This window comes from Mastomys coucha, unplaced genomic scaffold (genome assembly GCF_008632895.1).
Source record: "Mastomys coucha isolate ucsf_1 unplaced genomic scaffold, UCSF_Mcou_1 pScaffold5, whole genome shotgun sequence".
In the NCBI taxonomy this organism is placed as follows: Eukaryota; Metazoa; Chordata; class Mammalia; order Rodentia; family Muridae; genus Mastomys; species Mastomys coucha.
The window spans coordinates 47,845,012-47,869,882 of NW_022196911.1; the positions used below are offsets into that span (position 1 = coordinate 47,845,012).

Below are 24,871 nucleotides of genomic sequence, written 5' to 3' on the forward strand. Positions count from 1 at the left end.
GTGTGTGTGAGAGAGAGAGAGAGAGAGAATGAGAGAGAGAGAGAGAGAACGTGTATGTATGCTTATGCCTGTGTAAAATTGACTCCCAGTTTCCTCTATACCCTCATTAGAGCTAACACCTACCTATCCTGCCTAAATATTATAATTAGACCTCAAACGAAGTACGTGTGCTTGACAGGGTTGAAGGCTCCATGTTCTTGTTCTCTGATAAGGAGATCTTAGGGATGACTTGTTTTGAATTCTCACTCCTCTTAAGGCTGAAATGATTCTTGTTAAATAACAAAATTTTCTATGAAAGACATCTCACTGGGAAAGGAGGGATAATGTCTGGTTGGAAAAGCATAGTTAGTTCTTGTATGGGAAGTGTCAGCGGGGCCCAGGCACTGTTATTACTGCTATTACCCTTCTCTGAAAGGCGTGAGGCAGCTCTGCCACTGGAGATAGAATGCACCCCTTGGGGTTCTCCTCTGTATGGCTAGATTGGGGTAGCAGACCAGGAGAAGCACTCCACTCATGCAGGCACTCACCCAGCATCTGCTTCATGACGCTAGCTCAGCGCCTAGCCAGGTGTCAGGTGCCAGGGTAGGAGCAGAGGGTGGGCTCTGTGTCTAGAATATTTGGAAGAGGGCTATCTATATGGGCAGTGGCTAGTGCCCAACTCCTGTGTCTGAGAAACAATGAGCATATTCTGGCTTACAAGGCAAAAGCCCTGGTGAGGAAATGGGCTGTAGGCCTTAACAACAATCAGAACAAATAATAGCATTTGGGAAGCTCTGTGGGTAGCATTCAATGTTAGGGATTAGCAATTGGAGCTTAGGGGCCAGAAGTAGGAGGAAAACCCCATCTTTGCTCAGGGGACATTTGTCCCTCCTGACATGTGAGTCTAGAATTCCAGGCTTGGTTCTATAAATGTTTCCTTCCTTCTATGCATTGGTACTTTGAAATATAATAAATAATCTAGTCTCACTGAATTATATGACTCAAAGAAGCACGTCATACAAAGATTATTGTTAATGTTCTTTGCTTTGGGTCAGACAATAACATCCTTTGTAATCTGACTTTGGGAAAGGTCATAGTCTTAGTTCTTTTCCTGTTTTTGGAATAAAATACTCTGACCAAAGCAACTTGAGGGAGAACGGCTCATAGCTCAAAGACAGAACCCTTCATGATGTAGAAGTTACAGTAGCAGGAGCTTGAAACAGCTGTCCACATCACATATACAATCAAGAGGCAGAGAAAGACTTTTTCTCTATTTACACAGTCCAGGACCCCAGCCAGGGAATGGCACCACCCATGGTGGGCAGGTCTTCCTACATTGGTTAAGGCAATTAACTTAATCTCCCAAAGTTGGTCTGCTAGGTGATAGTAGGTTCTGTTAAGTTGGCAGCACTAACCATAATAGTCATCAATTCAGCAAATAACAAAACACACAAAAATGTTTTAAAATTACTGTCCAGATATCAACAAGCATTATCATCTACACATCTCTGAACAATTCCAAGCTTTTCCTTTACACCCAAGCTAAGAAGAAAAACAAACAAGCAAGCATTTAGTGTCTTATATAGTTCTTACTTCTTTGTCTATGTATTTCTAAGTTTTTCTTTGGCATGGTCACCATGCTGTTAGCATTTTGAGAACATGTCCAGAACTTTAGATCTTTAAAAGCATAATGTCAAATTGCTATTTTGAAAGGTTATTTCAACTCACATCCCCACCAGAAATGGGAGCTAATCTCTCCTCCCTATCACAAAATCTAGGTATTAACATTTCTAAAAAAAATCACTACTAATTCAATAATATCGAAATGGTATTTCATTGTTTCAATTTGCCTTTCTTTGATTATTGATGGTGATGGCCATGTTTTCATCTGTTTATTGGGACCTGTATTGATTTTTCAGTAGCTAGCCTGCTTTCTTGTCTTTTTTTCTGTTGATATATTTCCTCTTTCTCACTATTGATTTGTAAGATACATTTTTTTTTATCTATTAAAGTCTTCAGCCTTTCAGCACCCATTTTAGAAATATTTTTCTACTTTAATTGGTCTTCTAGTTATGGCACATGGGATATTGCAAAAGGGTTGTTTTCTTTCTGTTGTTTAGCAAAAATTTTCAGTTTTCCCAGTATAATATTCAAATTTATTTATAAACTTAGAAGTGCTTTCCAAATTGCATTTCTACAGTCCAGCACCTGGGAGGCTGAGGCAGGAGACTCAAGAGTTCAATGACATACTGGGCCAGATAGACAGAGCCTGTCCTAAAAATCAAAACCAAAAACCATGGCTAAGCCATGGTCACACAGATAATAAGTCAAACATTATTCTGTATATTAAATATTAAATTCAGTAAATTTTGAGTAAAGTAGATTACTCTTTGTGTGAATGGGTATTTTTTCATTAGTTGGAGACCTTAATAGAAACATAAATTGATCTCAGACAGGAAGTATGACGCCACAAAAATCCATGAGCTATTGGATCTGTGTCTCCAAGGGTTGTATGTTCATTTATAATTTCTTTTGTTTATTATTTTTTGATATGGTGGTAATTGAATCTAGGACCTTGTACATGATGGACAAGTACTCTACCACTGAATTACACCTCAACCCTTACTTATATCTCCTCTTAGCATTATCATTTTGTATATTGTTTTCCAGATCATCAAGCATTCAACATTTACTGTCAGAGATTTTAATCATTTGATTATCTTTTGTGGAGTTAACTAGGTTCACTGGCAACTTCCAACCTAGATGTATCTAGTTTTTCCATTTGAATTTAAATAATTTTATCATGTTCCACAAAGAAACATCATTGGAGATTTACTATAATTGTGTTAATGATGTGGTGTGTGTGTATGTATGTATGTATGTGTACACACGTGTGTGCATGTGTGAGGTCTTTCACACATTTCTGTTTATTTCTTTCCCCTTGCCGTGACAAAATACCCAGACAAGAAACCAGTTAGAAGAGAAAGGGTTTATTTGACTTACAGTTGCAGGAGTGTACAGTCCATCAAGGTGTGGAAAGCATGTGAGACCGTGAGACTGGCCTAGCCGTTGGTCTCACGTTGCCTCCACACAGGAAATGAGGTGGGGGAGGAGTGGCAGGGAATAGATCAGACGCTAATGCTTCAAGGCCCATCCCCAGCAGCATACTTCCTCCAGCAAGGCTCCAACTCCAAGGTTCCTGTGGTGATTTGAATATGTTTGACCCATGGGAAGTGCTACTATTAGAAGGTGTGGCCTTGGAGGTAGTGCGTCACTGCAGGGGGGAGGTAGTACATCACTGCAGGGGTGGGCTATGAGATCCTATGCTTAAACTCTGCCCAGTGTGGAAAGAGAGCCTCCTCCTGGCTACTTGTAGAGGTCAGTCTCCTTCTGGCTTCCTGTGGATCAAGATGTCAAACTCTCAGCCCCTTCTCCAGCATCATGCCTGCCTGTACTATAATGGACTGAACCTCTGAAACTGTAAGCCAGCCCCAATTAAATGTCCTTATAAGAGTTGCCTTGGTTATTGTGTTTCTTCACAGCAATGGGAACCTTAACTAAGACAGTTCTATAACCAGTAGTGCCACCAGCTAAAGAGCAAGAGTAAACGCACATGAGTCTCTCTCTCTCTCTCTCTCTCTCTCTCTCTCTCTCTCTCTCTCTCTCTCTCTCTCTCTCTCTCTCTCTGTGTGTGTATGTGTGTGTAGTAGTAGTAGTAGTAGTAGTAGTAGGGGTGGGAATATATATACATTCCTCATTCAGACAACTGTAAGGTTATAGATTGAAAGAATTAAACTCTGTATGATTCTGAGTTGTCCCACTGAGGGACATAGACTCTCCATTTATTTTCATCTGTCATTTTTCTCAGCACTTTTGTCCTTTATTTTGCATACTTCACTGGTGGGTTTTACTTTGGGTATAGTTTTCAGCTGTCATATTTTGTTCTGTTCATATTGTCAACAGAGCCTTATGAAATTAAAGTCTCTTACAAGTTCTTTTTTTTTTTCTTTCTGAAAATCCAGTTTATTTTCCATGTCGTGGATAGATCCAGTCAGTGACCAGGTTTTCTGCATGTGTAATAATTTATCAAAATAAGTTTTCCCACAACTCTTCCAATCACCTCTGAAAAGCCGGATCTGACAGTACACCAAACAAAGCTCATGACGAGCACCTCCTAAAGCTTGGGAGAAAGCCTTGCGTGTCTCCTTTCTCACATTCACCGCACTGTGAAAGACTAAAGAGAAATTTTTTTGAAAGGTGACTTAGTACAAGAGTTGAGTTCAAGAAGTTAATGTTTTAGTGCACTTTGCTCCAGGGTTAGCCAACATGCTACATTTTCCTTTTTTGCTGTTGTTTTGTTTTAGGGGGAAGTGGGATAAGGAAGTGCACAAAGTAGAGTTGAAGATTTCCACGGTTTGAAAAGGCTAGGACTCTGCAAGTGACACTGTAAGCTGCCTTGTACCTTAAGACTTGAACATTTTAAGACAGAAGCTTTGCAAAACATTACACAATTTTTTATTATTAAATGAGAAAAACTCATTTGTTACATCATCACATTGCTAGTCAAGAGAAATGCTGCAGTGATGAAGAAAGTCAATGTTGGATCAACCAAAGTCCTCATTTCCACAACATTCATTTACAAAGAAATAATGTTCAATACAGCCCAACATAACATTCTTGGTTTTCTTCATATTGAAGTCCCCCCAAATAATGGGGTAGTTTCACTACATAAATTATAGTTCTTCATTTTTACAATTCACCCCAAACTGCATGAGAGATGTATCACACTAAAATTTCTAAAGCTGTAAGGAAATCCTTCACACATCGTCATCATCCAATGTGTCACTGCTACTTGTCTCTGTGTCATCATTCTCAATTGTGGGTTTGAAAGTGCTGTTTTTCCACAGTCCAAACTTGAAGTCACAGATCAGGCCATTTTTTCAAAATACCATTTTTTCTCAGACCATTCTTTTGTAACTGTTCACTAATAACTTAGAATTCTCTCATTTCATCCTCAGTTAAGGAAGCACATGTTTTCATCATTTTTACTGTTTTCCTGCCAGCCCATCTCTCTCTCTTTGTCTTTCTTTCTCTTTCTTTCTCTCTCTCTCTCTCTCTCTCTCTCTCTCTCTCTCTCTCTCTCTCTCTCTCTTTTTGGTTTTTTGAGACAGGGGGGTTTCTCTGTGTAGCCCTGACTGTCCTGGAACTCACTCTGTAGACCAGGCTAGCCTCGAACTCAGAGATCTGCCTGCCTCTGACTCCCAAGTGCTGGGATTAAAGGCATGCGCCACTATTGCCCAGCCAGCCCATCTCTTTTAATAATCTGTGTTCTGTCTCTAGTGAGCTAGAAAGAACATCAGTTTGTGGAAAAGTCAAAGAACAAATGATCTATTGAGAAATCACTGAGGCATTGCTGTTCTCCTATGGAATTTCATTTTCATCAAAGTTTCTGTCTATATCTCTTTCTTGATGAGTACTATTGCTGTTATGCAAATTAAATGAGTCGTCATCCTTCTCTGAGCCAGCATGGCTTTCATCTTCATGTTCCTCTTCTACTCTGTTCCTTTTCAATGTTTTCAAAAATTCACTCTTTTTATCACTGTGCACTCGTGTCAGTTTAGTTAAACAAGGCTAAAGTTTGTCAACAGGCAAAAAAGAATTTGAATGATTATACCCTTTCACTGAATTTGTTGATGGACGAATATTCTTGGCCGTTGACTTAAAAGTATTAAAGTTGCCAACACCATATGTAGATTCATGAGGAAAAGAAGTCCCGACTTTGTTTTCTTTAGTTTGGCTTTTTCATTGTGTAGGTTTTGTAGGTGGAACAGCAGGTTTGGGGACTAAGCCTTTATAAACACTCTGACCAGTTCCATTCTTAACTGGCTGTGACTGGAGGTTTCCTCCTACTGGGAATCCAGATAGCTGTAAGTCTTTTGTATTACCTTTCTTAATGACCAGCATTCTTGGAGTTATAGATTTAGGATTCAGGGGATATTCTAAGAGAGGAGCTTGGGAGATTTTTTTTTTTTTTTTGGTTGGGTATGTGTGTGTCTGGGCATGTAGGCCCCATACACTCACAGCTAAAGATTAATTCTGATTTGGTTCTCTCTCATATTCAGGATTTAAAGATGGAAAATCCTCAGCTTCAAACTGTCTGCATTCTCTTTTGTCTTCTTTTCTCCCAGTTTCATTGTCAGGGATGTTGTTTTCATGTAGTCATTGGCTTTTTCCAGAAAGGAAAATACTGCTGCGAGAACGGGAATTTCCACCATAGTATCCCCTTCGATGATTTATGTTTTCTGTACCATTTCTGCCATGTGTACGCCATCCATTTTTCTCTTTCCTCCCAAAATTACCTCCATTAGGACATCCAATACCAGAATCAAAGCCATCTGAAGAATTGTGCCGTTGTCGACTTACAGCATAACGATTTTCTGTCCATGAAAAATTTTCCGAATGCTTCTCAAAATTCAATGATGACTTTGTTGATGATGGAGGAGTAGGAAAATTAAGCCAGGCTGGAGCAAAGTCATGCTGCGCCATTTAGGTCCAGTCTCTCCAACTCAGTGAAACAAGGCTTCAACATCTCATGGCAAGTCCAAGTTCCAAAAGGACTGCACAGGGAGGTGTTGATCTTTTCTGTACACGTTTTATGTTTTCCAGTTTGTTTGTTTTTATTTTGTATCCTCTGAAATATCCAAATTCTTTGAAGATACTTAACCTATGACTATTTGACATAGAGTTACTTGAAGTCAGCTACCCATATTTATTTTGAAGTTTTCATATGGCTAGATCCAGAATTAGCCAAGTTCCTTGGATTCGAGAGCAAGATCTCTTCTTTACTATTCCATGTATTTGTCACTGTTATACTTATCCACTCCAGATGAAGTATCTAATTTACATGCCAAAAGGCAGAAACAAAAAGAAAAATTTCACATCTGAAGATTACTTCTAAACATCAGCGTCCATAAACAGACAAATAGCCATCTCAATACTACCATGCTGGTGTGAAACTGGAACATCTTACATTCCCAAGTAGATAAAAGATAAAAAGAAAAAAAAAACTCTGTATTCTTTCAATGTCTTCCATTAGAAAAGCTGTCCCATTGTAATATGAAAAAAAGCTGAAGTCAGAAATTACTAAAACTTTTAATAAAGGTAAAAAGAACTGCCACAAAACTTCAGCAATATTTAAACAGTAATTTGAAACTGCTGAAACTACTTGGTACACAAATCAAACATATCTTACAGTTTTGGCTGAAGACTACCAACAGAAGAGGAGGGAGAGACAAAAATAACAGCAGATGAAATACTTTAACCACTTATATAATACATTTGAACCAAAATACTGAAGAAATGGCTGGGTCTTTTAGTAGTTCATTGAATTTGTTCACTACTATCAATTCACTTCAGAAATGATTCTTGTCAATTTTAATAAACTTCTGGGGCAAAATTGCCCAAAACAAAAACAAAACTGTAATTTAAAAATGGCCACTTGAAATATCCGAGGCCTTTCAAACAAAAGCTAGATGATGATCTTCATATCTGCCAAATTCAATCACCTTCTGCCAGAGGTGCCCCTGGCCTGGGGGTGCTGCTGCGCTAGATCCCCCGGAGGAGGTTTTCAGTACTTTGAATAATCCCCCTTTGCTGCTTTTCCCTCCCCAACAACCAGTCTCAGTTCCCCTCTTACACATTCTAACAGTAGTTGTTTAGATTATAGATTTCCCCCAGAAGACAGTCATATCTACTTCCTGTCTTTGTTCTTTTGACTATTGAATTTTTTTTTCTTACCTAATTACAATGGCTAGATGTTCTAGTTTGCTTTCTTTTGCTGTGACTGGCCAAAAACAACTTAGGGAGGAAACAGCAGGTTCTGGTCCATCACTGAGGGAAGTCAGGACAGAGATACAAGGCAGGAACCTGGAGGCAGGAACTGAAGCAGAAAGCCATGGAGTGCTTCTTGCTGGCTTGCTCTCCATGGCTTGCTAATTGCTTTCATATACTATCCAGGCACACCTGTCCAAGGCAGACACCGTCCACAGGGGGCTCAACCCATCCATATCCATCAAGACTTGTTGCCTATAGGCCAATCTAATGGAGTCACACTTCAATTCTGAAATTCCCTCTTCCAAGGTTGACAAAAACTAATGGTAACACTAGACCTTCCAAAACCAAAGTCAAGGTACATGAACTTCTGTTCTAAGCATTTCCCATTGGAATGATGAGGGTTGTCATTTTATCCTGAGGGGCAGGCTCTGCACTGGGAATGATTTTTGGACTTGGCCTAGCACCTGTCCTCCAGTGGCCCAGAAAAACTTATGGGTCTCTAACTACTGAGACAGTGTGCTGCCAAAGTCACTAAGTGTGAGTTCTAGAACCAAGATCAGACATTCTACTTTCTAACTGTAGAGAGCTGGGCAGATTGCTTAGCTTATAGTGTCTGGGTTTCTTCACTTTCTGAATTTCTCTTCCTCTAATTCTCACATCCGTTGAAACTCTAGGATTTGAATCCCAGTACTCATTTGAATACTCCTTAGCATTTTTTCCCATTTCCCCCCACATCTACCAATTCTTACTTTCTATTATTGTCATTGTTGTTATAGATTTAGGGCCAAATAAATTTTAAAACATAAACAACCTCTTAGTCTTTATTTTCAGAAAGCGTTGGCAGTTTCTTCGCTCTGTAAGGAAGCACATTACTTATTTAGATTTTCCCTCTTCCTTGCCGAGCTGCTTGGTCTGTGGAGGGTTCCCTTCCAGGTGTTCATTTTCTTCTCTTGGGTTCTGTTAATCATCTGTCCCCTGCAGTTCTGAATCAGGAGCATGTAAGTGTTATTTTAGCCCAAATGCTGCAGATCTAAGAATATAACACTTTTGTGTACAAAAGACACCTCCCCTCCTATAACTCTTACATAGAATTATTTTTCCATTTGAGTCTATAGATATCAGTCCATTGTCTTTCAGTGTTTTGTGTTCTGCAGTAACAGTTTAAGGGAGCCCTGATTTTGTTCCTTCTGCAAAATAACAACAACATCTCTTTGTTCTTTTGTTTCCTAGCTAAATTGCTGGAACCACTTGTTCTTTCTTGTCGTTACTGGAGTGTTTTATTTGGATAAGTAAGTGTGGGTCTATGTCACTCAACGTGTTCCAAAATAACAAATGGAAAGAACCTTCCAACTGTGCTCTGCTCTTTAGGGAAGACATGTTGTTGCTTGTGACATCTTTGCTCCTGCCTTGCCTGCCATCACAGTAAGGACAGGGACTCTCCTACCTGCTCCATCTTCTCCTCTCTTTGCTGTATTTGGGGACAGCTTTGAGCAGTTGTCCTCTGTGTCACTGTGCCTAGGCTGTCCTTTAGTGGCTCCACAGCAACAGGCAATGACTATGGCCCAGGGGCACTTGGGCCTCTTGCAGTGTTCCTTACTCTCCAGCCTTCCTCCTCTGTGCTACTGTCTTCAGCTCTACTGTTTGCCCTCTTGTCTCTTCTTCCTCTCTACAGATTTCTTCTCCCCACCTTACCCCACCTCTCTTTCTCTCTCTTTTTTTAAGTTTTTTGAGACAGAGTATCTCTGTGTAGCCCTGGATGTCTTGGAACTAGCTCTGTAGACCAAGCTGGCCTCAAACTCACGGAGATCTGCCTGCCTCTGCTTCCTAAGTGCTAGGACTAAAAATGAGTGCCACCACTGCTACTTTCTCCACTGTGTTGCGGTTCAGAAATTTCCTTAATTTTTCTTCAGGTGCTAAAATAGATCACTTTCTGAAAGACTCATTGAGCTGGCATTTTCGTATTCTTTGAGCATGGAGTCCAGCCCTACCCCCACCCTGTTCCTCTGCCCCAAGCCTTATTCCTGAAGGAAGAGATTCTCGTTCATGGCTGGCCTGTTGTCAAGATGCATGGGCACCCTCACTCTTGCCACCTAGGCAATCAGGATGCCTACTGAGTTCATGTTTGCTACCCTCCTCTACATTTGCATTGGAATGGGATGTTCTTGCTTATTGTGGGATTTTTCCAATGATGTGAACAATGACAATAGACCAAGAAATGGTTCAACTGTAGTCTACCTTGGTTAACCAGTAAATTCACTGAGACTGCCTACAAGAAAACAGAGGGGGCTAGTAATAGGAGTGTGGCTGATTCAAAGGGCCTGGGCAAGACCCACATGAGCTGCACTCCTGGAGCTCACTGTACAGCTTGCAGTTTGTTCCACCAGAAACAGTATTCTCTCCCTAGCAAGTATTTGCTGCCCCCATAGCCTAGAGCTGGGATGCCTGTGAATCTTGTAACTTTCTGCACTTCTACAGTCTTAGGAGCCTCTGTCCTCTCTCCAGGAGGAAATTTTTAAGTCAGAGGCAATAGATATGTATTAGCACATGCCACTCAATTGATCCAGGTGCATCCCTCTCTTGTCTCTTTCATAGGTACAGATTACAGTTGACAGTGTCACTTGCTGCTGGCACTGCCTAAGCCCTTCTGCATTGGCATGAATTCAGTGTGCCATTTCTTGTCCTAGGGGTGACTGTTGCTCTCTCTAACAAAAGAGTATAATGTAACCTTTGTTTGTATGAAATAGTAAGTGATGTATATTTATGAAGAGAACCAGTTCCATCCTGCTTGGATCTAAATGATGTAAATGCATGTATACCAAGAAGCATCATGCTTATAGCTGGGGTGAAGCATCACCAAAGCAAACTGACAGTTATAGAAGATGAGGAACAGAGGGGCAGGACTCTGGGTGGAGATATAGGAGATGGTAGAAAATCCTAGTCAGGGGTTGGAGAGGTGCCTCAACAATATGAGAATGTATTGCTCTTGCAGAGGTCCTGAGTTTTGGCGGTTCACAACCATCTGTAACTACAGCTTTAGGGGATCTGACACCTTCTTTTGGCCTCTATGGGCAACTGCATTCACATGTACATGTACATCACATGAGATAAATATTGTATAAAATTACAGCTCACTCATTTCCTGGCTTCACCTCTCATTCAAGTCTACCCTATTGGCAGCTTGGGCCATGTAAAATCCCATGTAAAACCCACTGCTTTTCTTTCTGAGAAGATGGACATTTCTAAATATATACATATATATAAATATATATATATATATATATATATATATATATATGAGCCAATGTACACATTTATCTTTTTGTGGCATACGATACATAATTTATAATGCAGAGGACTGAAAAACACGCAAGCTGCCTCAAATATCACTCGCCATATGTAGAAGCATAATTGAATGACATGCATCCTAAAAATCTGGTGTGTGAAATTCTTTGAAAACGTACTCACATGATTGCGTTTAAGTCTCCGCTTAAAAATAATCTGAAACGTTGCATTGGGTTGTTGTTGAGTTTAAGCTCCAAGTCTCCAAATTGTTTTGTGATTACAGGCTTTCTCAGAAGCCCATAGATCCTTGGTAACGCGGTTTGTTAATTACCAGCATTGTGTGTATCTGTGATGCCCATTGAGGATCTAGAATAGATTAAGACTGAGGACAAGAAACAAGGCTGTTGTATTTGTGTGGTTCCCCCTTCTGCTCCTCAATGGCTGCCAACATTACAGTAGTTTTTATTGCACCAGAGCCCCCTCTAAGGGAAACTGTATCAGCCTCAGACCTCGCTGAAAATTATCTGTGTGCTCATCATTGAGCTTTGCTACAAGTTAGGCTGCTCAGCAGAGAGAGGAGGGAACCCTGGTGGGAATCATGGTGTGGTTCATTGATGCTAAGAAAAGGGTGAGGCTGACGTGGGCAGAGCAGGTGCCGCAGGCAGGCTTCAGACCCTGGAGAGACTAACCACTCTGTCTCAGCTTAAGCCCTCAGAGATGCCCTGCAGGATCCTTATTGCCACCATCAGACCCTGGGGTGACTGTGGGGGTGGCCTGCGGGAGCAGCAGGGTCAGCAGGGGCCTCACAGAATAGCACACGGAAAGCTCTGACTTTGGGTAGAGCCATGAGACCAGAGTGGCTGCTCCCAGGCTCCCAGTGCTCAAATAGCTCTTGTGCTGTGCTAGAAAGGCACCTGCGAGGCTCTGTCTTCATGTCTCTGTGTTTCTCCTCACTTCTCCTACTGCATCCGTTCCAGCAACCATGCCCCCTCTGCCCCATCTCTTTATATCACAGCCTCTGAGTACCCAGGGCTGATGTTTTCTGTGTCCCCTGTGATTCCTGGCTACCTCAAGACCATCTTTGAAGCTTTTTTAGTTTCAGTTCTGGGGAAAAAAAAAACTGGTTAAATTTGCCATTTGGATTTTGGTTTTTGAAGTTTAATGTAAGAAACTGAATCTAACTGGCTCTGCTCAGTTTTTGTAATATGTCACTGAAGAGTCTTTGGATTTTCCTCCTCTGCATAGAGAGAATGCTGTGATCCAGCTAGTTGGTTCATGGGCAGTCACGAGGCACAAAAATGGCTGCCTGGAGCCATCCTTTAAGCGAACTCTGTCCCAGAGATGGCTTTCCTTAGCGGGAACTGCAAATATGGTAGAAACTAATGAAAGGCCTTCGACCACTGAGACCACAGAGTAGCTCCGCTCAAACATAGGAACCTATTTTCTTGTCTTTGGGATCTTAAAGTTGGTAGCAAGAGTGTCAGATGAGTGTCAGCGAAGGGTGCTTGGAATGCCAGGGAGCCATCACATCTGATAGGGTTTGAATGTGAAGTGTCCACTTAGACACACATGCTGGAAGCTTGATTCCAAGTTGGTGGTGCTACTTTGGATGATTCTAGAAACCTTAGGAAATGTGGCCTAGCTAGAGAAAGTAGGTCACTGGGTGGGGGTTGTCCTTGAGTCTTTTTCCTTGGCCTTTCCTGTCTGCTTCTGCTTCCCATGTGCTATTTGGTTAATACGCTCCTTAACCACACATTTCCCCCCACCACCATGCTCTTCCCAAGCCCATGAAGCCAAGTGACTGTGAACTGAACCCTCTGAAACAATGAGCCAAAATAAGTCCTTCCTACCCCAAGTTGTTCCTACTCTCACAGTGATAAGAAAGTTAAAAGCAATGTCCTCTACTAGAGACTCAGGCCCATACAGACCACTGATGCTGTAAGCGATGCTAGCCTAGGTGGAGATGGTCCAGAGGAGCCTGAACCAAAGCTGGCTTGGCAGAGCATGAGGCATCCTTGAGTACTTATTCTATGGCCATGGAGCAGTTTGCAGGGATGCATACTAGGCGTAACCATCAAGTTGACAGGTCATCTTGAACTGAACTTAGAGAGAACCAAGTAGCAGAAATACAAATGGCTAAAACTGTTGATGGATTCTGGGAAGGTTTTCACCAAGAGAGCTGTATAGATATCATTGTTGCTGGAAATCTGGCTACCCTGTCCCTGCCTCACAGATGGGTTCTGTGGCTACAGGACTTCAAGTGTGGACTCCAACCCTAAAGCCAAGTCCATTCTGCTGACTCACCATAGATATTGGGGATCAGAACCATATTTCTTCCTGCATACCAGAACGGCCTGTGTGGGACCTGGGAAGACGGCATCCCTAGTAACATGCTCTACTGTTTGTTCCCATTTGCCTTTAAACTGTTCAGTTTTCCCCCAGTTCTCTTGGAGCAGGTGATAAAATCTAGGCAGGAGCTGAGTCTGTAGTTTTCTCTCTGCTGGGAAAATTGATCTTGCAGCAAGCCTCAGGGAGGGCTGGGGACATTGCTGGGATGGGCCAGTAATGAACTCCCAAGTCATGCATTAATCACAGAGAATGGACAGGAAGGTACCACTTGATACTGTAAGCTACTACACCCTGACCTGGGAATGCACAGGCCCCGTGCTTGGGGTTCAAAAGGTAATTTCTAATATAGTCATAAGCAAAGTCTCCTGTGACTGACTGTTGAGTCTTTGGGGGTTCACGGGCTCAGTGAATATGCAGCGCTGTCAGGTGTCGGATTGCTTTGTGCCGAGCTCTCCCAGGTCTGCATCTTGGTGCAGGCTGTCCTCTCCTAGCTAGGAGCATTGGGAATTGGGAAACTAGGTTCCATTGCTCACTAGTTTAATGACCTTACACAAATTAAATAAACCCATTGCACCTCAGTTCTCCTGCTTGCAAGTAGGGACAATACTGGTACCCACCTTGTAGCCTCTTTGTGAGGATTTAAGGAGAGAGTGTATATCTAGCTATCATGGCCCAGAGCCTGCATCCAAATGCCACTTATAATCTGTAGGTATGGGTGAACGGACTGGAGCTTTTGCCTGCTCTCTTGTCTGAATCATGACATCTAGGACTTGTGCCAGACGCTTGTCCCAAGAGCTTCATAGCCAGTGGATAAAATTATGACTCACAAAGCTGCTGCCCAGATTCTCAGCAGGCACAGCCAGGTCAAGGTCTTCAGCTGACAGATGGTGCTGTGAGCAGGCATAGAGGTGGAGTGGGCACACCGGCTGAAGCCATCACACTCTCTGACTATGTTCACCGTGTACTGGTTTCTTGCTTTCATATGTAGCTGAGCCCATTATCTAAAATGAAACACTCAGCATTTAGCGGTCCGGCAGCTATTGCGGTCCTTGACTGAAGGACTCTAGTTATGAAATGTACCATTTCCGAGAGAAAGCAAGTAAGAACACGAGACTAGGACAAAAGCACAATTCTAGGCCAAGAGCAAGAACAATTTCAGCGTTGAGGACTCCTGCTTTGCGGTCCTAGCCCTTTGCATGGGTTTCCTGGGGTGCTCTGGCACTGCCTGTGCGGTTCACTTCTTTGGAGGTTCTCAGAACTGCTGTAGTGTACAAGCAGGAGTCAAAGGCTCATTAGTGATAAAGAATCAGGAAATTCAATCATGAAGATGATGAAGGCAAAAGCAGGCAAGATCTTTTTTATGTTGTCAAAAGAAAAGATCTCCATCCCGAACCATTCCAGAGGGTGGGGGCTGGGAGCAGGTGAAGGACATGACAGCGAAACACCAGCACACTATTTCAGTAAAGAGGAACAAATGCTTGTCAAATGGCCCCACTTGTGCCAAACACTGTTTGGGGCCCTGAGATCAGAGATGGGGAAGTGAACTTGTTTTCAACCTGATTCTCAGCCCATCTCAGTTCTCTGATGCTCAGAGATCCTTCTTCTCACATCCATGCACATAACACTGCCAGGCAACTTGGCCCTTGAAACCATAATAAAGAGTGGTTGGGTAGTGGCCATCAAGATGGCTCCCTCTCAGAGGGAAGAAGAGATAATGTAGAGAAAGCTAACATGGTTTTCAAAACGTGGGCACTGCTCTGGCATTGTTACTCCAAGCCCTCTGCATGGGCATTCTCCAGGCCACAGTAGGTACACCCCCACTTACTGAGGAAACATGCTGGTGTCCTGCTTGTTTTGTCCCTCACCTACCCTAGGCTTCTGGAATCTTGTAAACAGAGCTTCAGTGAGCTTTAGTCAATCCCTAGGACCTATGTCATAGAAGGAGAAACACAGACTTCCACAAGTCTCTCTACTTTCACACACACAAGAGTGTGGGCACACATTGCTATGATATGATATAACCTATAACTTGAGTATGTATGAACTTATGTATATATGCATTAATGGGTTATTGGGTCCATGAATTCTCTGAACTCATGGGGGAATCAGAAACCATAGCTTTGCTCTCCTCCTCTTGTCCACCAAATGCAGTTTCCAATCCTCTCTGCTCAACCCTTGTAATCTTATCTGTGGCTTTGTTCTTTCCTCTAGGACTGAGCTGTTGGCCTTTCAGGGTGACAGGTTGATAGAATCAAGTCATCTGTGCCACTCAGGAAGCTAATAATGGCTTCTGCAGCTCGTCTATGTCTTTACTTTAACCCTGGCTCAAGGTCACCTGCTTTTCAGCTTTTCACCTCTTGCTTCAACAGATTCTGCCCTGGCTGAGTCTGTGGTTAGGGTATACCTTAGGCCAAACTTGATATCTGGGTCAGAGTGTAATTCTGCCATGTCATAGATCCCTGGATAATCGAATAAATGCACATGCATGCATATGTATATTTATCAGCATTTTACCAAAGAGGTGAGTCTGAGTGGTAGCCACAATGAGTTCTCTTCTAATAAAGACTTCCTGAAACTAAAGATCCTCCTCCAAGCCCCCAAAAGAGACCCCACACCTGCTCGGGATTGGCAGGCAGCCCAGCTGCCCCGCTGTCTGGAATCTGGCAGTTGTCTTGCCTTAAATAAACCAATCTGAAGGATATATTCCCAAGCAAGTACGATGGGTATTTTTGATGGGCATCGAGCAGAGATGTAGTTTATTGGATTTTATCTTGCAACTGATTTGTTTCTGCCAGACGTTGATATGCAGCCCCGATGCCGTGATTTCAGGCCCCGGGAGTATTAATGTTACAAACAACCTTCCGTTGCTCCGTCTGCTAGTAGGAGCCTTAATTTATCACAGAGATGGTAGAGTTGCGGTTTCTCATCTACTTGTAAAAAAAAAAGAAAAAAAAAAAGAAGAAGAAGAAGAAGCCAGGCAGCTGTGGGGAATGTGTGTAGGGGATGTATCCTCTCTTTTAAGAATTCATTCTTTGGAATAAGAGAGAAATGTATTCTAAAATATCTTTATCTCGGAGGAAATAAAAACCCTGTTTAATGGCGAAGGCTCTCCCTTGGGCTTTGATTAAGCAGATTTGCAAGGCTGGGCTCTCTGTACCTGTTGTTTGTCATCGGGGCCCTGTTAGACTTGGGGAAGAAAATCTTGTCTCAGGCATCTAATGTGACAGGTACCTTCTGGGACACAGATGTCTGCCTGCAGGAACCTGCTGCTGCCACAGGTGCGCTGGGAGGACACATGTGTATCCAGTGACCTGCTGGTTACTGTGGAATGAAGGCAGGACAAATTGGTCTGTTCCTTAACCTCAATATGATGCCTCACATAATATTTTCTTCTTTTCTGATTATAAAGACAAAACCCTTCCTTATAAAAAACTGAATCCATAACTTCATAGACAGGGGAAGACAAAACTTAATTATGGATCTGTGAAGATGGCTCAGTGGGTAAAAATGCAAGTGTGAGAACCTGAGTTTGAATCCCCAGAACCTATGTAAAAGCCAGGCACGTGGTGTGAAGTTCTGTAGTCCCTATGCTTCTATGGGGAGATAGGAGGTGGAAACAGGTGATTCCCTGAAAGCTCCTGAGCCAGCTGGCCTGGAACATGAGGCAGAAAACAAGGGGACCCTGTCTTAAACAGGGGGAAGGCAAGACCTGACACCCTGCTTGTCCTCTGACCTCCATACATAAGCTATGGCAGGTGGTCCCATCCATACATATGAATGCTCGCTCTCTCTCTCTCTCTCTCTCTCTCTCTCTCTCTCTCTCTCTTGCTCTCTCTCTCTCTCTCTCTCTTTCTCTTTTCTCCCTCTTCTTCTCTTTTTCTTGGAATTCTATCACCAAGAGTTAATGTCTGTGGCCATTCTACCTGTACCCAGCCTATTCTAATAAATAATTACGTTGTTTCCACAGAATTGAAATCTTTCTGTACATTTTTATGTGACCTCAGGGTTTTTTTTTTTTTTACTTAATTCTGTATTTCTTATATGACTTCTGCACAAAGAGGTCATCGCAACACCATAACAAAACAACAGCTAAACTTATAGTGCCACTCCCTCTTTAAATCCAAGAGAAGGGGATCCCAGAGAGATGACTCAGTGTTTAAGAGCACTTACTATACTTGCAGAAAACATAAGCTTGGTTTCCACCTTCCACATGCCAGCTCACAGCTGCCTGTAACTCCAGTTTTAGAGGATCTGATGCCCTCTTCTGATATCCATAGATGTTGTTCATATATAATACACATGATACACATGCATGCACTCAGGCACATACATAAACAAAATTATATATATATATGTATGTATATATATCATATATATTTATATGATATATATGATATATAAATATATATCATATATAATATATATTTTTATATATGATATATATATACACGCATATATATATATATCAGAGAGGGGGTAGGCATTAAATTATTCTATAAATGATTGAGTGATTGACTATAATTGGGATAAGAGTTATGAAGCAGATGAATAGAGGGGTCCTGGGTACCCATAGTCTAGGGAAGTCAGGAAGCTTCCTTCCATGAAGTTCTATTAATGCTAAGAGCTATAAGCTGAGGACTGGCTGACCAGGCAGAGCCCAGGAGAAAAGTAGCAGGGGAGTTGGCCAAGAGCTCAGGCAAGAGGAGGAGGAAATAGCTGAAACAAGATAACACAGGAGACGTGGCAAGGACCGCATGAGTGGCTAAGGTCTAGGAAAAGGGACTTCTAATGAGAGAATTGACAAGCCATTGCAGGTTTTAATCCTGGATATGGCTGGAAAGAGTGGGGGTACAGTTCTGTGTGGTCATTCTATCGTACAGAATAGAGATGGATGAGCGGCTGTGAGGAGCTGAGTCAGGAGACCACCACTATAATCTAGATGACCCATTCTGGGGAGTTGGGATAAGATAGATGGAGAACATAGCTGGTCAGTATCTGTGCTCTTCTGTGTTCGAGGAGCACACTGTTGAGCCCCGCTACCCCACTGGCAATGGGAAAAGGAAAAGAAAAAGCCACATTGGCTGAATCTGTGTCCTAGATTCCTGCCTTTTGCCTTTGGACAGAAGCACCAGATGAAATAGGGAGACATGGGAGGACCAGGTCTTTGGTGGCCAGGGGATAATGGGGCCTGAGTTGGATGTGGAGTTGGAGAGAAGATGGCACATTGCTTGGCTTTGCAGACCGGAATGAAGCCTGTGTTCTGGGTGAAAGGTCAAGAATTTGAGATCAGCATGTTGACAGTAGAAGAAATAACAAGTGATTGAATCAGTGTGGGCCGAGGTGGTCTAGGGAGGCAGCACCTCTGTACTTTGGGAAGGGAGCTAGGGTGCATCTTGGCTGTGCCTCCTCGTGTCTGTCCATCTGGGCTCATCTGAAGTCAACTGGTCGTGACAGCTCTCATCATTTAGCTTTATGCCACAGCCAGCTCCTGCCAGCTCACGAGTGCTTTCTGCCCCGTCTTTGGGAATTTTCTGAGCCTTTTGTTTGCATGTGGCCATGCCAGGAGCATTCACACATGGTAACTGGCAAGTGCTATGAATCAGGGCTTTAACAATGATCTCTTCCTTTTCACAGATAACAGATTGTTAAATATTTACCAGCATGCTGTTGTCTGTGACCAACCTCTGCATTTGTTTCTGGTGTCGTGTGTGGTTTACTTTCCCTGGAATCCATGAGAGGCTGTTATCCATGATCGTTTTGATTTTATGTCTTGAAAATATCTGATTTGCTTTTAAATTATCAGCCCTTCAGGATAAAAAGAGAATAAGCCAACTGACACTTGAGTCATGGACCTGTCTTCATCTCAGCGTGGGCTCTCTGTGCCCCTACAGACAGAGGACTACACACTAGGGGACCTAGCCGAAACATGGGCTCTTGAAGCTGCTCTAGTTTAGTAAGTGTCTTGGCCAGTTCAGAGGGGTCCTTGGCTTAGGCATTCATGGGCTCTTTCTCGAGGCTCAAGGGGCAATCTCACCTCTGTGCCCCACTGCAGGGTGCTGACTGATTTCAGTCTCTTGCAACAACAGGACTAAAGTCCCCATTTTTTTTGCTGGCTGATAGGGCTCCTGTATTTCTTAATATCACACTCTCTTCTGCCACGTGCCCCTCAGCTTCTAAACCAGCAGGGACCCTGGCCTCTCTTTCCCTCTCTGCCCCCTAGCTGGAGAAGGCCCTGGACAGTTCTTCCCTGTCTGGTCCTATACCTGCAATAACATCCCGAGCCTACCATAAGCTTAGAGCATTGATGACTATTTTTCCATAGGTACTATAGGCTAAAAGCCAAAACTGAGTGTTCCCTCAAGAGCATCTATCTAGGGGTCTTCCTCTTCCTCTTTCTGGTCAGAGCGTTCCTAGGTTATGGCAACATCACCCCAGTAACTGCCTCTGTTTTTAATGTTGTCATCCCTTTGTATTCTCCTCTCTCCCTGTCTGAGCCCACATCTTCCACTGCTTACCTGGGGCCACCTGATGACATCACCTTCCCAAATGTTATGGTCAGAGCTTAACTTTCCCACAGTATTATCTCCTGTAGAGTCATATTTAATTCTGATTGCCAACTTGACACAGCCTGCAGTCACCCGGGAAAAGAGTCCAACAAAGGGTTGTCTAGACTGTCTGTGGACAATATCTTCAGGTATTGTCTTGACTGCCTTCATTGATATGGGAAGACCCAGTCTGAAGGTGAGCAGCATCATTCCTCAGACCGTATGAAGGGGAATGGGTGAGCTGAGCACTGGGCTTGCACGCATTCATCCCTCCCTGCTCCTGACTGTGGATGTGATGTCAGCAGCGGCCTCAAGCTCCCCCCACCTTGACGTCCCTGCTATGACAGACTACAGCCAAGAGTTGTAAATGGAAATAAACCTTTCCTCCCTTCAGCTGATTTTATGAAGATATTTTATTCCAGCAACAGAAAATCCACCAGCCTGTGGTCTTATTCAAAAGTGCAAATTTTAAGAGTCAGGGCCCAGTGGAAGGGACTTAGGATATAGACTCTTTCCTCTTGGTGCTACCATGTCGCCAAAAGTTAATGTATTTTTCTCTGTACTTCATTCTCCCTAGTCATGGGCCCAAAGCAGCATGGCTACATGAGCAATGGCTAGAACCTGTGAAACACTAAACTCAAACAAATGCCTCTTCCTTATAAGTTGTTTATCTCCAGGATTTTGTCCCAGCAAGGGAATGTCTCAATGTCTGCAACAATAAGATTCTATTTCCAAAAAAAGTCACATTAACAGCTGGTTAATTTCTCAGCATATCTATCTTTTTTGAAAACTACAAAGCCCCTCCTAGCAATGCTACATAACAATTTAATCACAGGAATGGTGTTGGTGATGACAAATGTCAATTGTCAACTTGACAAGATTTGGAGTTGCCTAGGAGACACCTCCAGGACTGTCTATAAGGGAGTTTCCAGAGAGGCTTCACTGAGGAAGAAGATCCACCCTGCGTATGAGCAGTACAACTACATGGCCTGGGGTCAAGGCTCCCAGGCTGAATAAAATGGGAAACGGGAGCTGAGCCCCGCATGGTCCCTGACTGTGTCCTGACTGTGGACACATGTGGCCAGCCCATTCTACTCAAGGCCTTTTCTACCAGGATTGACCAACACATCCTCAAACAGTGAGCCAACTCTCCTAAGTTGCTCTTCACACATGTTCTGTCATAACAACAAGAAAATTAATGAGTTCAGTATCTCATTATATTCAGAGGTTGAAAGAATGTGGGTGTGGAGTCCTGGGGGAGAGGTACCACCAGTAGAATTCTACCTATGTGGGTTTTTTAAAAAAATTATTAATCATTTGTTTACATTTCAAATGTTATCTCCCTTCCTGGTCTCCCCTCCTCAAGCTCCCCACCCCACTCTACTCCCCTTTGCCTCTTAAGAGGGTACTCTTCTACCTTCTCACCCATCTACTTTTGACTCACCCCTCTACATCCCCCTTCTCTGGGGCACCAAGCCTCCACAGGACCAAGCACCTCCCCTCCCACTGATGCCAGATGAGGCAGTCCTCTGCTACATATGTAGCAGGAGGGGTTAGGTTAGTTGATACTGTTGTTCTTCCTATGGGGTTGTAAGCCCCTTCAGATCCTCAGCCCTTCCCCTAACTCTTCCATTGGGGTTTCCAGGCTCAGTCCAATAGTTGGCTCTAAGTATCTGCATCTGTCTCAGTCAGGTGCTGGCAGAACCTCTCAGAGGACAGCCATGCCAGGCTCCTGTCTGTAAGCACATCTTGGCATTAGCAATAGTGTCAAGGTTTGGTGTCTGAAGATGGGATGGATCCCAAGGTAGGGCAGTCTCTGGATGGCCCTTCCTTCAGTCTGCTCCATTTTTTCCCTGCATTTCCTTTAGACAGGGACAATTCTGGGTTAAATTTTTTGAGGTGAGTGAGTGGCCCTAACCCTCCACTGGGGGTCATGTCTATCTACTGGAGGTGGTCTCTTCAGGGTCTATCTCCATGCTGTTCTGTATTTCAGCTAATGTTGTCCCCATTGGGTCCTGGGAGCCTCTTTCATCCCTGGTGTCTGGGACTTTCTACTGGTTCCCCAAGTTCCCCCACACACACTGCTATTTATTTCTATATATTTTCCTGGCCCTCTGGACTTCTCACATGAGAAGTCTCTTCCCATATCTAGTCCTGCCTCCCTTTTTTCCCTCCCCATCCCCTCTTCCACCCAGGCCCCTCCCTTTCTCTGCTTCCCATGATTATTTTGTTCCCCCTTCTAAGTGGGATTGAAACATCCACTCTTTGGCCTTCCTTCTTGTTAAGCTTCATACAGTCTATGAGTTGTATCATAGGTATTCTGAGCTTTTGAGCTAATATCCGCTTATCAGTGAGTACAGACCATGTATGTCCTTTGGGGTCTGGGTTACCTCACTCAGAATTATATTTTCTAGTTCCATCCATTTGCCTACAAAGTTCATGAAGTTGTGAAGTTTTTAATAGCTGAGTAGTATTACATTGTGTAAATGTACGATTCTTTTGTTGAAGAACATACTGATTGTTCCCAACTTCTCACTGTTATAAATAAGGCTGCTATGAACATAATGGAGCATATGTCCTTGTGATATGTTGGAGCATCTTTTGGGTATGTGACCAGTAGTGGTATAGCTAGGTCTTCAGGTAGAAATATTTCTAATTTTCTGGGGAACTACCAGATTGATTTCTAAAGTGGTTGTACCAGCTTGCAATTCCACCAGCAATGGAGGAGTGTTCCTCTTTCTCCATATCCTCGCCAGCATCTGCTATTGCCTAAGTTTTTGATCTTAGCCATTTTGATTGGTGTAAGGTGGAATCTCAGGGTCATTTTGATTTGCATTTCTCTGGTGACTGAGAATGTTGGACATTTCTTTAGGTGCTTCTCAGCTATTTGAGATTCATCAGTTGAAATTCTCTGTTTAGCTCTGTACCTCATTTTTAAAATAGGGTTATTTGTTTCTCTGGAGTCTAACTTCTTGAGTTCTTTGTATATATTGGATATTAGCCCTCTGTCAGATATAGAGTTGGTAGATCTTTTCCCAATCTGTAGGTTGCCATTTTGTCCTATTGACAGTGTCCTTTGCCTTACAGAAGCTTTTCAGTTTCATGAGGTCCCATTTGTCAATTGTTGATCTTAGAGCCTGAGTATTGGTGTTCTGTTAAGGAAATTTTCCCTTGAGCATGATATGTTCAAGGCTCTTTCCCTCTTTCTCTTCCATTAGATTCAGCATATCTGGTTTTACATGAAGGTACTTGATCAATTTGTACTTGAGCTTTGTACAAGGAGATAAAAATGGATGAATTTGCATTCTTCTACATGCGGACCACCACTTAGACCAGCACCATTTGTTGAAAATGATCCCTTTTTTTTCAACTGTGTAGTTTTGGCTTCTTTGTCCTAGATCAAGTGGCCATAGGTGTGTGGGTTGACTTCTGGGTCTTCAATCCTATTCCATTGATCTACCTGTCTATCTCTGTACCAATGCCATGTAGTTTTTTATCACTATTGCTCTGTAATACAGTTTGAGGTCAGGGGTGGCGATTCCCCTAGAAATTCCTTTTATTGTTAATTGTTTTTGCTATCCTGAGTTGTTGGTTTTTCTAGATCAAATTGAGAATTACTCTTTCTATCTCTGAAGAATTGCTTTAGAATTTTGATGGGGATTGTGTTCTCCTAGAGTCTATGACATCTGTCCAAGATCTGCTGGCTTTTAGAGTCTCATTTGAGATATGTGGTGTAATTCTGATAGGTCTGGGTGTGGGCTATCATTCCTAGGCACAGTTGTGGACCAGAAGGATGATGTGTCTCCAGCAGAGCGGATGGGTCCTGCATTCGCTGGGCTGCGGTCCCCAGTTAAGCCAGTTATTGCAGTGGGGGTGTGCCACCTGTGTGCCTGGTTGTGACAGACCTCCTGGGAGTCAAGCTTTCTCTGAGTATGGGAAGGGATCTGGTACCTATGTGTTTTTAAATGTGCCTTTCAGAGAATTGTCTTATTGGCTGACTTAAAATGGAGCCAGTGTTAGCCATGGGGTGTCAGTGATACACCTGTTCCATTTTTCTCCTGTTTTGAAGGTTTTGAATTTTTACAATTGTGTGTGAGGAGTGTGTGTGTGTGTGTGTGTGTGTGTGTGTGTGTGTTTATGTAGCGGAGCAGGAGGCAGGGCATGCTGTGGTGCATTTGTGGAGGTAAAGGGACTACTTGTAAGAGTCAGTTCTCTCCTCCGCTATGTGACTCCCAGGGATCAAACTCAGGTCATCAACCTGGGTGCACAGTCGTCAGTACCTGCTGAGCCATCTATCCAGCTCCAGTTCTGAGTTTATTATCTGCCTATCAGACTCACACTGCTCTCCTTCTTGGGGTCTGGCTCATAGGGATGAACTGAATAAGTGGCTAGGATGAGGCCGTTATAACCTAGCCCACTCCTACTCTTCAGGCAGGAAGACATCATCTCTGTACTCCAAATCAACAGCAATGGAAAGTTTGCTGCTACTTTTTGTTTTCTTAACATTGTAAAATGTGTAACAAATTGCTCACGTTCCCTTGTGGGCCATCCCCTGGGAGCAGCTGGCTTTCATGCTCTAGCTGCACCTGTGCCTTTCTGTCGCCCCCTCCTCCATCTCTCCCCTCCCCTAGCAGTCACCTGAGTGCCAGGACTCCAGTCATCTTCACTGCACTATTTTCTGCCTGCCCTCTCTTTTCATCTTCCCCAGGAATGGGGTCCACACTTTGAGTGATGGCTGTGTTTCATCTGCAACTGACTAAAATTACATGGCAGTCAGAGGCTCCCTTTTATCTCCTCCCTGTCTAGATGTCAAGCAAATCCCAAAGTTAAAACACAGGTTTTTATGAAGCAAACAGGAGTCTTGTTGAAATCTGTAGGGCTTG

The 24,871-nt window shown here is 43.0% G+C and overlaps 1 protein-coding gene and 1 pseudogene across 2 annotated transcripts in view; one reads left to right on the plus strand and one right to left on the minus strand.

The window, feature by feature from the left end:
* The window catches only part of Fstl4 (follistatin like 4), a 446,213-nt gene that overhangs the window by 103,651 nt on the left and 317,691 nt on the right, over positions 1–24,871 (plus strand). The window lies entirely within an intron of this gene.
* Positions 4,627–6,592, minus strand: LOC116077497 (annotated as a pseudogene).